This window comes from Lampetra fluviatilis, chromosome 72, assembly GCF_964198595.1.
Source record: "Lampetra fluviatilis chromosome 72, kcLamFluv1.1, whole genome shotgun sequence".
Classification (NCBI taxonomy): domain Eukaryota; kingdom Metazoa; phylum Chordata; class Hyperoartia; order Petromyzontiformes; family Petromyzontidae; genus Lampetra; species Lampetra fluviatilis.
In genome coordinates this window covers 2,957,759-2,969,204 of record NC_136346.1, presented here as the reverse complement: position 1 = coordinate 2,969,204, position 11,446 = coordinate 2,957,759, and positions in this window count along the sequence as shown.

Genomic DNA, 11,446 nt, shown 5'->3' with positions numbered 1-11,446 from the left:
GGGTGGACAGGCGAGGCCGGTGGGTAAGTGAGTGGGTGGACGAGTGAGTGGGTGGGTGAGTGAGTGGGTGGGTGGACAGGCGAGGCCGGTGGGTGAGTGAGTGGGTGGACAGGCGAGGCCGGTGGGTGAGTGAGTGAGTGGGTGGGTGAGTGGATAGGCGAGGCCGGGTGGGTGAGTGAGTAGACTGGTGGGGCCTTGGACATTCACCCGCCCACGGATGACCTCACCACTGTAATTGCTTTCACAACACGCGACGTGTCTCCTGTCTGCCCTGGGAACTAGTTTGGTGTCACAATGAACGAGGAACCCCCCCCCCCAATCATCATCACCACTCGGGACTAATATTGTTAAATTAACCACGAATTATTTAGATTAATTTGCTGCTATAAATTATCCACGTGATAAGCCACTTTGCTGGGCTATCATTTGTGGCCATTTCGCTTCTGAAAAATAAGTTCACATCTTAGTGGCCTTTACCTGGTAAGAATTAGTTTTTTCTCATATTTTTGAGTGATTTGTTTACATTTCCTATATTTTTTTACTCCGATCGAGTTTGTGTTTGTTGTAACTTTCTGACCGTGCCCCGGCTGGACATCCGTGAAAAAGAGCGTTATAGCTCATCGGATTCCTCCCGCATTGTCAATAAACATTCTGATTGTGAATTCCCTGAAGTGTTGCGTGCTGTGCTTAAGACGTCATGAAGTCCAAGTTCAAGACTTACCCGGGTTGGAACAATTGTAAAGAAGAATATCGAGCACAACGCCTTAATCTGATGTGTATTAACCCTTTCCCGTTCAGAGACGTCTGCAAGTTGCAGGGTGGGTGTCTCGTTCACCGCTGAATCTCGGAACGCGCAAGCGACTCCGCTTTAATTTTATTTAGAGAGGTGCAGCGCCGTTGTTTTAAAGACACCGTAGAGAGCCGTGCGATACGACCGTGCCGGGGGAAGGACAACAAACTAAACACAAGAAGCAGTTCTAAGGAAATGTTCTCAATTTAGTGTAGTATATAGTGTATAGTCTAGTAAGCGTTATGAATTCGACGCCGATGTTGTAACCGTCGGAGATAATTGCAACAACACCGAGCGGGCGGTCATTCCTTGTGCCGCCATGAATCACGGTCACGCATTGGGATTGCAGCGTCATCCGCACCCGATCGTTGAATGCGTTAACGAGGAGGCCCTTGTTAGGAGCGCATGGAGGTAATGGACGAGGCAGAGCTCTCATTTAATCACCAGCTCCTCCACTCCTATTTGTGGCAGTGACCTCACATTGGCGCTTTGTGGGCTCACGCGCACGCAATAACCACAACAACAACCATTGTGCCAGGCTGGGTGCACCTTGAGCCCATGTGGGGGTGGTGAAGGGTGCGACGTAAAACTAGAGACTACATCTCTGGTCTGTGCGTGTGTGCTATAGAGAAGGGGCATTTCCCGAAATGTTGCCTGCTATATACTTTTTATATTGTCACACGGACTTGTTGACGAATCCGTGTTGATTTTATTTGACTTAACGAGATGTGCCACGTGTGTGCGCGTGCTTTACACTGCGCCAGCTATCAAAGATTCCCCAAATAGCCTGTAACAGACTGTTGGGGCAAGTGCTGTTAGCGAGCACGAGGGGGGTAGGTGGGTGGGCAGCATCGCACCCGGCCGCCTTTGTCTTCCGAGTGGCCGTGTGTACACAACGCCCAAAGGTACTAATTTGAGGCTGAGTCAACCTAGGTACAGGCCAAAGACCGGTTCAGATAATCGTCACAGGTGTTGGTGGTCGCGAGCGGGAATGGAAATCAAGGGTCGCGGGGTATCGTAATGTAGTCGCGCTAACCAGTGCGCCACCGCTCCCCACATCGCCGTGTGACCCCACATGGTGGGGTCACACGGCGGTTGGGGAACCGCCCACGTGGTCACACAGGCGGTTGGGGAACCCCCCACGTGGTCACACAGGCGGTTGGGGAACCCCCCACGTGGTCACACAGGCGGTTGGGGAACCCCCCACGTGGTCACACAGGCGGTTGGGAAACCCCCCACGTGGTCACACAGGCGGTTGGGGAACCCCCCACGTGGTCACACAGGCGGTTGGGGAACCCCCCACGTGGTCACACAGGCGGTTGGGGAACCCCCCCAAGTGGTCACACAGGCGGTTGGGAAATCCCCCAAATGGTCACACAGGCGGTTGGGGAACCCCCCACATGGTCACACAGGCGGTTGGGGAACCCCCCAAGTGGTCACACAGGCGGTTGGGAAACCCCCCAAATGGTCACACAGGCGGTTGGGGAACCCCCCACGTGGTCACACAGGCGGTTGGGGAACCCCCCACGTGGTCACACAGGCGGTTGGGGAACCCCTCAAATGGTCACACAGGCGGTTGAGGAACCCCCCACATGGTCACAGGCGGCTGGGGAACCCCCCACATGATCACACATGCGGTTGGGAACCCCCCAAGTGGTCACACAGGCGGTTGGGGAACCCCCCAAATGGTCACACAGGCGGTTGGGGAACCCCCCACATGGTCACACAGGCGGTTGGGGAACCCCCCACATGGTCACACAGGCGGTTGGGGAACCTCCCGGAGCCGCACGTGGCTCTTTTAAAGACCGCCGCTTCCGTGGCGTTATTCACACGCGATTGCAGCTCTTGAAATATTTCGATGGGCTTCTTTTTGTCGTTTAGGCAACATGTGAGACACAACGAGGTGCCCGCGACGTCCGGTGACGGCCCGATATGTCATGAGCGACCGATCAGCTATCGGACGTGGTGGGGGCAGCTCGAGCTGAGAGAGCGAGGAGGGTGTGAGATGGGGTGTCTGTGTGCGAGTGTCAGTGGAGAGTTGTCCATACCTGGGCAGTGTGCTCATGACCAGCTCCCGTATGACAGCAGAGGTCTCACTCCGAATCAGTCGTGCGGCATTATCTTTTCATCGGTTGCGTAACGTTGTGTGGAAGCTACCTGGTATGTCGCTCCATACGAAGCTTCTAGTCTTCTCGGCCACAGTCATTCCCTCCCCTCTCTACGCTTGCGAAATGTGGACCACCCTAATGGAGCATCTTCGCCGGTTAGAAACATTTAGGGTGGCCTGCCTACGATCAATCCTGGGTTTAACCAGTCTGGATTTTGTGAGGAGCTCACAAATCTTCCAATGATCTGGACAAAGTCCCATCGGTGAGCTCCTCCGGCAGACAAGGCTGCGTTGGCTGGGTCATGTGGTCCGGCCGGATTGAGGAGCTAAACGGGCGCGGCACGTGCTAGAGAAGGGATGGAGTGATGTGCTACAGGAGGACGTGGAGCTGAGTGGACTTGCCGATGACTGGTACCAGCGGTGTCAAGATCGGCCTCTGTGGAGGAGGCTCGTGAAGGACGCTACTGGGCAGTTGGAGGCAGTTGCCCTCGAACAACAACAGAGGGCGGAGGAGCGACGCTCACAACAACGAGAGGAGCGCCGGGTGCCTAAAGCACAGCAAGTTGTCACAGTAGGGGGCACAGGTGGTGCATCAGCCAGTCATCTCAGTCCTCTCAGTCAGTCGGCCCGTGGCACTTTGGTCTGCCCCGTGACCTCCTGCCAGCGGGCGTTCGACACTTCACGTGGCCTCAAGGTGCACATAGCCTGGTACAAGTGTTGTGGTGACGTCACCGCCACTTAGTGGCGAATGGCGGTTGTTGTTGTTGTGAGGGTATCTGTGTGTGTCTTTGTGGCTTGGCTCTCCAATACACCGGTGTGCTGTACTAGTGACGAATCGGCACGTTCTGTTTACGTGACAACCCTTACAAGTTGGCTGTGGCGGGTGGTGGAGGGTTTTAACGACACATTTATATATTTACACGATCTAACCCAAACAACCTCTATTATGGAGTCTGTCACAGGTTACAGAGGTGGATCTTTGTCATCGTGTCACGTGCGCGTGTATTTATGACTAATCGCTCATTGCCCGAGCGTGACTCGCAGCGGCTATTCGCGTCTCGCCGTCACCCGCGCCCACCACGGCTCACGGCAGCTGCTGCCCTCGTACCTCTCCGAGTTCACTCCTCTGCGTGCGTCGCGCCGATCACCGACCATCGTCTGCGTCGCCATCACCACCACCGCCAATATCACCATCAGCATCGCTGCTCAGTCCACACCGCCTCATCTGCTCTACGCCTTTTAAAGGTGCTCGCGAACATCACCGCCATAGCTGCTCGCGACTGCAGAGCTTGGGTGAGGGGTTTAACATCTTGCCGCGGTGTTACATCCCTCGTCTGGTACACAGGAGGTAGTGGGTTCGATCCCCACCCTGACGATGCCTGCTGTACATTTGGAGTTTGCATGTCTCTCTCTCTCCCCGTATTCGCGTGGATTTTTCTCCGGATTGTCCGGTTTTCCCCTACACACTTAGAAACATTCGTTTCGAATGTTTGGCTGCTGCTATATAATTTGCACGTGATACGCCAATTTCGCTGAGCTATCATTTGTGGCCAGGTCGCTTCTGAAAAAAATAACGACACAGCTCAGTGGGGCCTTACCTGGGGAAATACAAAATATAGTTTAGTTTTAGTATACTTGTACAGTCTGTTAAGGCTGTATGGGGGAGGGATATTTTTGGCTTTGTGTATGCGAGCGTCTTTTAATTGGTATATAAGTGTAAATCATTGTGTGCATTCGTGTTAATGTAAGGGCATGAATCGGTAGTGTAGCGGTTATCACGCTGCGCTACGAACTCGGCCAACAACACCAGTGATGATTATCTAAACCGGCCCTGGACCGCCCCTAGGTCGACTCAGCCTCAAATGAGTACCTGGAGCAGTGTGTAAACATCACCACTGGGTAGACAAAGGCGGCCTGGCGTGGTCTTGGCCACCCACCCCCTCGTGCGTTGTGTCGTCCTTCATAGGTGCTACTCGCTAACAGCACTTGCCACAGTCTGTTCAGGCTGTACGAGGGATCTTTGCCCTTTTCACGATGCGCGTGTTGCGTTTTAAACAGAGCTGGACAGCAGCCGCAGCGGGAGCTCAGCCCGATGCAAGTGCGAGTGGAGTTCGCGTCGCCGCCAGTGACGAGGCAAGGGGTGAGTGCCGCAGAGGGCCACAACAGACGCGAAGGCTTGCACATATGTGCGTGTATGTTGAACTTAGTTTTCACCGTACGTCGCCAACCGTGCTAATTGGAGGTGCGGGGAAGCACAGCAATCGAAATACAAAAATCAGTTCAAAAGAAATTATATGTCAATCTCGATGATTTAAAGCTGCGTAGCTCTAGTGGATTCCTATTATCAGAAGAACGTTCCAGACAGTCGCAGAAGCGCATTTGAAAGCGTGCAATTCAGTGACCGTCTTTGTTCGATGGCCAGCCAGAAGCTACTGCTGCGAGGATAACCGGAGTTCGCGTGATGATGGATTATGCTCCTTGACGAGATCAGCAAGGCATTGTGGTTCATTCGTGGCAAACACTCCGTGTGTGTAATCAGTCAGACCTGATACAATGTATTCGTCCGGAAACTGGAAGCCAATGCAGGGGGCTACTCATGAAGACCGGTCCCCTATCCACGCAGAGGAGCCAGAGGCGATGTTGCTTTGGGGAGATCGCTGTCAAGCCACTGTCGCAGGTTATCTGACTAAATATGGCAGGGAACGGGTCACTATGGAATGTCTTGGAGACAAAAAACTGTAGAACAGTCAAATTGTATTGCTAAAGAATAACCAAATGGACCCAGTTTATTCCATCACCTATGTTGTTAATTTAAATCAGGATGTGTGTTGTCATCTGCTGTATACCTCCTGCTGATTTTGTGTACAAGGGCCTCTGCAGTGTGATGCGGCTTTCAAACTATTTTGGTCAAAGACAAAAAAAATGGCTCTTTTTCTTCTTTGAAAGGTTGACGACCCCCTGGTCTAGAGGCGCCATTAGAGGCTGCTCTATCATTGTCTAGAACCCCCTAATCAAAGACATCTGTGTAAAAAGGGCTTTATAGCTTATCGGATTACTCCAGTATAAATTCTGATTCTGGGATGGAGGTGGTTAGTGCTGAATTCCGCGTGATTCTGTAACGAGTAGAAGCAGAGCCCTAGCTCACTCACAGACGCACGCAGGTGTCACCCGACTAGGCTCAATCGCTCGCTCCACTGCTGCTGCAGTTGACGATGCTGTCTCCCTAGTTGTCGCTGTTAATTGATTTGTTCTGCTCGTCTGTCTTTAGACGAATTCCATCATGGTGGACTCCTTCTCCATCACGTCAGCCCAGCCCGGCCGACACAGGGACACGAGGTCCGACCTCGTGGCGTTGAAGGTAACATGTCGCAGTGAGGTGCCCTGATCCCCCCATGACTTCATTTTATGGGGCACGCAATTTCATTTGCCCCATGAAATAAAGTAATTTCATGGTCCCACTGTGGCGAGACGTTAACTCCCTCGCCTGGTGTACAGGAGGTCGTGGGTTTAATCCTGAGCCTGGCACCTGCTGTATATTTGGAGTTTGCATGTTCTCCGCGTTATCGCGTCTATTTTTCTCTGCGTCCTCTGGGTTTTCCCTCCACATTTAGGAACATGCATTAAGAGTATATTCTTTGAATCTTTCGGTAAAGTCACGTAGATAGGTTAAAATAATAATAAAATAAACATTTGTTGACCTATCTTCGTGACTTTACCGAAAGACCCAAGGAATATGAATTGCTGCAGTCATGAAAGCTTTAAGTCAAGATTTATGCATTTAGAGTATTTGTCTGCTGCTATAAATATCTACATAATAAGGCACTGCGTTGAGCTATCATTTGTGGCCAGGTGGCTTCTGAAAAAGAGTTATATAACTCAGTGGGTCTTACCTGGTAAAAATGTTAAAAAATTAACACTAAAAAATATTTTATACGGCCCGCGTTTCAGATGCAAATGTTCGTGGGCAATCAAATCCCGGGCCCAATGCTGTAAGCAAAGGTGACTGAGGGTGCCAATGCATTGGATTCTTAGTGTGGGAGACTGAGGGAATCCTGCTGGGCATGAGAGACCAACACTGTGGAGGTTCCCTTTGCTGCGCACTGCGTGCAGGAGGCACTGTCCCGCACCGAGGTCGCGTTGGCGGCTCTGGGAAGCAGCCTCCAGAAGGAGGCGGCCACGACACGGGACACTGCAGGAGGGCCCCGGGTGAGAACGCCGCTCCACGCGAAGTGAGCGAGCGAGCACCGCGGCCCATCTCTGCACACACACACACACTGACAGGCCGGACTGGCCATAGGGCAGCAGTCCATATCGTAAATTTCCGATGGGGGCGGTCCATTCTGAGGGCTGGTGGTCCAGTCTGTGGGGAAATTGCAAATGTGTTCAGAGTAAAAACATATTTGTTTTATTAAATTATTTCATTCCCTATAATCTGTCCACTCCATTGCTTATGTACGCTCTCAGTTGGCATTATGTCCCCATATTCAGCAGCCCTAAAGATTATTCCTCACTGGCCCCCCATTCGCTTTTTGGACCAGCCCCAAATGGGCCAATGAGATCTCACGGCAAAATCGTGCTCATACATCACATCGCAAATCTAGCGACTAGTACTGTACAGTTTGCCGCACAACCCATTAAAAATAGTCAAACATTGCCCAAATTTTGGCTGGTGTATTTACAAATGCTTGGGCCGATTTTTAGTCCCAGTCTATCACTGAACACGCACAATATTACGACTATGGGCTCACAGTGATGACATCACCTTACTCTAAATAAGACCGAAGCAGGAGGAGGACGTATTCACAATTCTGGATAATTGCCTTATAAAGTTGGTTGTAATCACCAACGAAACATCATACTCGAATTGTGGTGGCACCTGCTATGATTGCAGCAGTGCATACTGTGGTGGTACCTGCTATCACTACAGCAGTGCATACCGACTGTGGTGGTACCTGTTATCACTACAGCAGTGCAAACCGACTGTGGTGGAACCTGTTTTCTTTACAGCAGTGCATACCGACTGTAGTGGTACCTGCTATCACTACAGCAGTGCATACCGACTGTGATGGTACTTGCTTTAACTACAGCAACGCATACTCACTGTGGTGGTACCTGATTTCACTACAGCAGTGCATACTGACTGTGGTGGTACCTGCTATCACTACAGCAGTGCATACCGACTGTGGTGGTACCTGCTTTCACTACAGCAGTGCATCACGACTGTGGTGGTACCTGCTTTCACTACAGCAGTGCATACTGACTGTGGTGGTACCTGCTATCACTACAGCAGTGCATACCGACTGTGGTGGTACCTGCTATCACTACAGTAGTACATGCTGACTCTATCTATATTTTCTATAAAAGGGAAATGTGTGAATGTGTGTGTCTGTTTGAAATGTTTAGCATACTTCCCAATATGCAACCAACTTATATTAAACGGGAATAGGCCGATTCTAAAGAAATCTCCAACCTTCGATTCCTTTGCGTGATTTAAAGAATCGAATCTTGGCGTGCTTGGGTTCTATTTTATTTTTAATTAATTAGTTTTCTTTTCATTTGTATATGTTATGTTTGTAAGTTTTCAGAAGTTTTTAAATATATATTTTCCCCCGTGCAGAGCCCCCGGCCTTGCCTAGATTTCCCGGCCGGCCGAGGCTAGGGGTTGGGCAACTACCCCCCCCCCCGCGCGATAATAATCCTATCTAAGCACTATAATTATAGTATCTACCGACCAGATAAAAGTAAGTGCACGCATTGGGGTGGGGGGGGGAGAAAAGTGGACGTACACTTTGACTAATTTAATTCAGCGTTGCGTGTACATTTTTTTGCATTTTGAACGCGAATGAGAAATCCCCCCCCACCCTCCAGCGATGGCGTGTGCGCGTTGCCAGGAGCAACTCCTGTCAGCGTTTCGCACATGCGCAATAGCGTGCTTTGTCCCACGCCGGGCGGCAAAAGTAAATAAATAAAGAAAAATCGCACAAAAACGCTATTTTAGCTACTTTAAAGTTTACCCATGGGAAAACGGAATAGCCTATTCCCACCGCGGGGCTTAGGGCGTGCTGCTCGGAAAATATTTTTCGACGTCAACCTCACCGTCTGAGAGCCAAATCCCTTGCAAGCGCGTGTACGCAGACACACGGACAGACAGACGGACAGACAGACAAAGATAGCTTATTATAGGTTAGATGTGAGAGTCATCGATAAATAATCGTGTATGAATCTGCCAATATGAAATTACTACGATTAAAATTTTAAATCAATATGGTAACCTAGAACGCTATAAAATACCATTCAAAACTCGTTGATCCTAAACGATGCGGGTTTCCAAGAGTAACGGGCGAGGACAAACAGATTACGTCACGCATGCAGGGCATCCAATTATTATTTTTCATTCACTTGCAGTTACTTGGCTCGTTAGGATATACCTCACAAAATGGACAATTGGTTAAAATATTGATGTTCATTATTCATACTTTTATTTCTCAGAACCTTGTTTGGTAAGGGAAGGGGGTCCAATAGGTTTAAATTAAATTCAATTAGAGGGTACAGTCCCCAAAACAAGGGTTGAGAACCACTGTGAAAGGGGAATGCATGTGTGTGAGGGGTTGGTGAGTGAGTGGAAGTGTTCATGTAAATGTGGGCATGGCTAATTATAGAGTCCCGCTGGGAGATCTCCATGAGTCCTGGCTGAGCCTACCTGATATGCGGTAGGTATAGCTGAACAGCTTTTTTTGGATGATGCAGAGCAACGGGTGCATTCAACTCTTTTTAAAGTTGTTTTTTTTATTAATAAACGTATTCGCTGTTTTTAAATGTTTTTATTGCATTACAAACAATAAATTAGCTATGTCCGTTTGTAACGTTCAAGCAGCAAGCAGGAGTGACATTTTATGATACATTTCTGTCGCTCTAAGGGACATTAACCCTAAAGACAACTGCGAAAATCAGAAAATGGTTGTCCGAATCTCAGCAGAAAACAGAAGTGATAAGCCAATTCACTGAAGTCATACCTAGCCCCGTGGCGTAAGTATGCATGATGTCACATATAATATTTCCCTGCTTGGGGCAGGGAAATATTAGGTTTGGAAAGGGTAGTACCCCTAGGAACATACCCGAATCGAGATCGTGGTTGGACCAAGTTACTCATTACCATGGTGGCGGGATGTTTACTACATCGCCTGGAATACAGGAGGTCGTGTGTTTGATCATGATCCTGACACATGCTGTATGTTTCGAGTTTGCATGTTCTCCCCATGTTCACATAGATTTTTCTCGGGGTCCTCCGGTTTTTCCCTCCAAATCTATAAAAACGCGTTTTCAGTATTTGGCTGCTATAAATTTCCACGATGATAAGCCACTTCGTTGAGCTTTCATTTGTGGCCAGATCGCTTCTGAAAATTGCCTATTTAGCTCAGTGGGGCTTAACCTGTTTATAGATTTAACGTTTATTATGTTTGGTCTGTCCACTGCTGGATGAATACCAATACGATGTTTATTTTGTTTGTTGTCTGATCTTTGTGTTGAGGCATCGTCTCCGAGTGTAATTCAAAGAAAGCATCTCTGAACTCCTTTATCATTATCATGTTATCATGATGCTGCATGAAGATTACATTATGTATTTAACTTGGTTATGTCCTCTAATCCTTGCCTTACACTTTCCTTCTCGATGTGTTGGAATTCAAGTGTACATGTTTTTACTCTTTTCAGTGTTCAGATGTTTCCAATTGTCGATGGTTCTGATCCATGTCATGGCAGTTCATACATATTATTTAAAACATGTCCTCTATAGGCACATTAATATGGTGCTTTTAATGAATAAACTAAGCTTCTAAAAAACACTCCACCTTGTGTTTATCGGCCTTTCAATATCATACACACGCTGTTATAGTTTCCAGTTGTATCCAGTATTTGCAAGCGAAATATCATTATAGGAATGGACCATTGTATGAATACATAAGACGTATCACTGGGAACAGGGAGAAGACAGCAGTGAAGACGAGTCACTGGTGACGGAGATGACGTCAGTGAAGATGAGTCACTGGGCGTCTCGGGTGTCGCGCCCACGCATGAATACAACGACGATCATGCAGGTGGCGCAGATCAACAGCGAGGCGATGGTGGCGAGTGAGGCGAGAGCCACCGTGTGGACACATGCCGCAAGCCCAGGCGGCTGGGATGGTTGCCCGCTGTCCTCTGTGTAGCCGGGGAGAGTGGTCGGCTGGGATGGTTCCCTGCTGTACGTCGGGAAGTTTGGGGGAGTGGTGCTCTGCATGTTCCACCAATCGTAGCCTAGGAGAGAAATCGAGAGAATAACCAAAGGATAACCCCCAATCTAGATTTGAAGTTTTCGTGACTGCAGGGATCCATACTCTTTGGTTCTTTCGGTAAAGTCACGTAGGTATAAAATTAAATAATAATTAAATCACTACGTTTCCATTGCAACACAAGCAATCATCATCAGGTGTGAAAAGCACAGCAAGAATTTTTTTTTCTGAAGTGGGAGAGAGATGCCGTAGTAAGATGTTATATCGGTAAGAGAGGGGGGA